The following is a 5,134-nucleotide window of genomic DNA, read 5'->3' on the forward strand; positions in this document are numbered from 1 at the left end:
CAAATGTGGGTGAACAGTGGAACAAAGGACAGCTTGTGGGCAAAGAGCATTATGAGCCTTATATCAAGGCTAGTTATCAAAAGCAAATCAGTAGGGTCTTTCCTTTCAAATACCTACAGGACACTTATGCTCCACTCATGAAGCTCATTATCAAATACTTCAGCTGTGAAGGGAGATTTTCTCGCTTGTACACTTATCATGTTAGATTATTGATGCATTTCACTAGAGTGAGGATGATGAACCTCCCCTATTTCATATGTAGAAATATTGAGAAAATAGCTACATTGATGCAAAGAAAACCTCTCCATCAACAGTTCAATAGCATTTATCACTTTTCATTGATCAAGATTGTTGTTTTGCATCAGCTGAGCTTGTTGAATGTTTCATGGGATGCTTTCATTTCACATGAGGTTTTCAAAAGCCCTCAAGTGACCCCATCAGTATTTCAAGAGGAAGGAGGGCCTTCAAATCAGCAAGAGGTTCATGAGACTCAAACTACAGGTGTGCCAGTATTTGTCACTTATGAAAAAGGCACAAGGAGATTATTTGCAGCTGCCAAACGAGTACTATCTCCACCTGGGGTGGAAGGGGTCTCGTTTCCTTCATCAGACCATAGGCAAATGCTATCTTCACCCGGGGTGAAAGGGGCTTTGCCTTCTTCTTCAGCAAAGCAGGTACAGGATAAAGGGAAACAACCATTGCATGATGAAGGGCCTTCTGAAGGTCAGGAGAGAAATTTCATTTTGATTCAGGATGAGGATACTAATTTGGGCTTCCAAAGCTCAAACCTCAAGGAGATCATCAAAGAACAACAAGTTGACATCCATGACTTATATCTTAACCTTGAAAGAGCTAAGTGGATCATAAATTACCTTGAGCAATGGAACAAGCAGTTGGAGGATAATAAGACAATCATGCAGCTACAAACCATAAGGGAAAACAAGCAAGCAACAAAAAGGAGGAAAGTCAAATTGACACTGCTTGAGTAGGAGATTGATGCTGACCGGGAATCTTGGCTAGAGAGGGAAAATATGCACTTGGAGAAGCTACTTGAGAAATCCAACAAGGAGAAAAAGATGTTACGACACGTGGATTATCACTATTTGGCACGAAACAAGATTTGCAAAACAAGGATAAGGAGCCTAAAAGCGAAGTTGAGGAAGACTTTGAGGAGCAAGAAAGAGCAAGATAAGCTCAAGATCTTGGCTAAAGCTTCATTGGCCCAACATAGTACTTGATGAAAATCGCTCATGACAAATTTCAAGAAATTTGACAAAATGTTTTGCAATTTTGAATTTTTCAAGGAAAAAACAGGTTCTTCCGACAGGTGTGTAGCGCCACCTCGTGCTTGCTTTTGATAGGGACCTTCTCTGGAGGAAAAAATTACCTTTTTGGATTTATCATGAAAAATTATGCATGCCCAGAAATTACTAGGAAATTTTGACAAGTTTTGGGCCTCCAAAAGGGTCAAAAACACCTCAAAAATGCCCTTTCTGCCACTTTTTGGTCACACAGGAAGCAGTGTTGGGAGAACTGATTTTTGGAGGGGTAAATGGACACCAAATTCAAAAATTCCACTTGTCCTAGAAATTATAGAGACAAGCCTTTCCAACAAGCCCACGTGTAGCAAATGTGGTGAAGGGGAAGGCCTCCAAATTCAGCTAGGAAAAAGTGCTATGAACAGAAAAAGTGGCACTACACACAGGATGAAAAAGTGCCAATTTTGCTAAAAAAACTATGTTTTTCGCCTAGTTTTCTTCTAGTTTGACTTTTTCTCTCTTATGGTCAAATCCATGAGCTAAAATGATGTAAATTGATATACTATGATGTAAAAATGATGAAAATTGGCGTGATAAGGTAGATACATAAGTTGTAGGTGGTTTAAAGTTGAATGAATCAGTTTCCTAGGTTTTAGAGGCAAGTTGTTCCACTACCTATTTTTGTGTTCCTAGATTAGATATGGTTGAAACCACCCCTCTTCTCATGGATTCGACCCGTGATGGATAGCACAGGTGGTTTGGAGGTCTATATCATGTGTTTTTTCAGTCATTTGTAAAGGTTGGATTCTTGTGAATGCTTTGAGCATTGTTGTACATTCATCTCTACAGTTTGGCAAGGAAATAAACTAGGGTTTGCAGCATTTTGTGGGATTCTTGTGGCAAGGTGACTTAGTATTGTTTTTCCTTCTGTGATTCAAGTTTATCATGTGTTTATGTGTGCCATCATCTCTCTCTTTTCAGCTTAACTAAATGAATCAAGTATAAAGGTGGAATTCATTGATGTTGCAGTGCTCTACTTTAAGGTTTATTTGGTTTTACATGTTTTCAATAGTTTGAAGAGGACTCATGACACTTTCATGTCCTCTTCAACTCCTCATCAGTCTTAAGACTCTCCATTTCAATTAATTTCAAAGTACTAAAGCATTTTCCTATCTCGCCCCACAGAAACCTCTGCAAGATTGAGTCCATTCCCCGGACCCAAAACTGCCTTTCACTTTTGATCTAGCAACCAATATAAAACTCAATCAAACTTGTCTGAGCATATACCTAGCCTAAAATTAGTCTTTACATCAGTCATCTCAAGTCTCATTTTCTATATTTTCCTGAGATTTACAAGGAGAGAGCCCTCTCTCGACCTGGTAGGGCTAGCTACCAGGTTAAGCGTGGTTTGATGTTACCCTAGACCTACCTTTCTTAGCCTGAGGTAGATTTAGGCCATAACAATATCCACTACCATCCACAAGCTAGGGGTTGCCTTTTGGATATAGATTCTACCCTCATGCTGATGTTGTGAGTCATTATTCCATGCATTAGGGTGACATATAGGCATACTTTGTGACATGGAAGGACAAGTCAACTTGGAGGAGCTCTTCTACAAGATCAACTCTATAGTTGGTTGTAACTCTCTCCATTTCTATTAATACAAGGAGTACACTATTTTCCTATACGTGATGTTATGATTTCATGTATTTAAATACCATGTTGATCTATTGAATGAAGTGATTGGATTATGCTACATAGATGTCATAGATCTTTGACTTCTATTGTTTGATTGTGAAACTTCTAATTAAAGTGATCAGAGCTAGGATTGGAGCGTACAAACCAAGAGAGAAACGAAGCTTGTGATAGATTCCAGGTAGGCTTCATCCCTTTGTCCATTTACTTTAAGGAATACATTATAGTCCTTAGTTTTTGTTGTTCTTGGTCAGTCCACCGGACCTAGGGAGGACACTTATGTCCGCAATCACAGATTCCAGATAATTGGATGCCCTAAGAGTTCTTGATGGTGCTGAATCCATTTCCACCATCAAATAAATGATTCAAACACTCCCAAGACTAGATTTCTTAAAAAAAATTCACCAAAGTTTCATGCAAATTTCATCATCCACGCAAGATATTGTGGCCTTAGCGAACAACACCGTACCCATTGCAGCCATTGCTCAAAATTGAACATGTCATATCCTGTCCAGAGGGGTCTAGCACATCTGAGAAGGGCGATGTTAAAATTGTCTGTAAAAAAAAATGCAGGTTTTTATTTCTAACTGGTTTTTAAAAAATCTAAATAATATGAGGAAACGTCCGTTGAAGGGCTGCTACCGATCGAATAAATTTCTAGATATTTTTGGACATTGGACCTTTGGTTGCACTTGCATTTATGTCATTCCTAAAATTGTATGCAACCATTGTTTGAACGATCGGTTCCGGTAGTTACTTAGAAGACAAGTTAAATTCATTCAACAATCATTTCAACTGTCAGTTTCGACAATTAATTCGAAGTCATATGATTTTGTAATTAATTCCTATGACTGTTCAACGACTTCCCCTGTACTTCTCTTCATTGTCTAGTGTTGTTTCTTTCACAGAAAATCCAGTCATAGTTCTTAGTTATGCAATTTTAGTGTGTTTCTTCATTGCAGTGGCCATTTCATGATGATCTAAAGGTGAATTTAGGTTCTTAAGATTTGTGCAAAAGTGGCGGAATTGATGATGGTGGATTCATTGCGGGAGGAGAATTTATACATTGCAAAGTTGGATGAGCAGGCAGAGCACTATTAGGAGATGGTGGAGTTTGTGGAGAAAGTGACCAAAGGCATGGAGGTGGAGGAGCTCACAGTGGAGGACCACAACTTGCTATCTATTGCTTATAAGAACATGATCGATGTTTGCAAGGCCTGATGGAGGATCATCTCCTCCATTGAGAAGAAGGAGGAGAGTAGGGGAAATGATGAGAATGCGGTCGTCATCAGGGAATATAAGGCCAAGTTGGAAGTAGAGCTTTCCAAGATTTTTGAAGGGATTCTCCACCTCCTCAACTCCCATATCATCCCTTCTTCCACTGCGCCCGAGGCTAAGGTCTTATATCTCAAGATGAAGTGTGATTACCATCAATACCTTACGGAGTTGAAGAAAGGCATTGAGAGGAAGGAGGCCGCTGAGAGAAAGGAGGCCATTGAGAACACTTTGATTGCTTACAAGTCTATGCGAGGTATTGTTGCAGTAAATCTAGATCCAACACATCTTATTAGGAAAGGATTGACTCTTAACTTCTCTATGTTTTACTGTGAGATTTTGAATTTGCTAAAAAGAGTCTGTAATCTTGCAAAACAGGAATTTGATGAGGCAATTGCAGAGTTATATACCTCAGGTGAATATTCTTACAAGGACAAAACTCTCATCATGGAAGTCGTTCATGACAGTGTAACATTGTACCTCAAACATGCAGGAGGATATGTGGAAGGCATAAAAAATTAATTTACTAAAAAATGTTTCCATCATTGTTGAGAATAAGAGAAGAAATTATTGAGCGTAGGAGAAGAATATCATAAGAGGGATGGTAATGTTTTTGTATAGAGGCACCAAGCTGGCCGCTCCCATTGCATGGAGTTCATGCATGTATATAACTCTTCTGAGGAGGCTCCTAGGCACCAAGGAACTCCACAAACGAACTCTCCAGGCTTTTGGTCTTCGCGTGTTGCATCGCATTGTCGTCAAGAATAACACATATTAGGTGAGAGGTATGATTAACAAGGTGTGTCCTTCAATCACTCACACCATGCCATTTTTTTAATTTGCTCGCCCTTTGTTTAGATGGAGTAGGTATGGAACTTTGTATAGTTTACAACAACAACTTAAAT

The 5,134-nt window shown here is 39.2% G+C and overlaps 1 pseudogene; it reads left to right on the forward strand.

Annotated features, from left to right (window-relative positions):
- Positions 1-3,983: 3,983 nt before the first annotated feature.
- LOC149245146 (14-3-3-like protein pseudogene) lies at positions 3,984-4,743 on the forward strand (annotated as a pseudogene).
- Positions 4,744-5,134: the final 391 nt, after the last annotated feature.

This window comes from Pinus tabuliformis, chromosome 7 (assembly GCF_031772625.1).
Source record: "Pinus tabuliformis cultivar Carrire ecotype Pingquan chromosome 7, CPIR1, whole genome shotgun sequence".
Taxonomy (NCBI): domain Eukaryota; kingdom Viridiplantae; phylum Streptophyta; class Pinopsida; order Pinales; family Pinaceae; genus Pinus; species Pinus tabuliformis.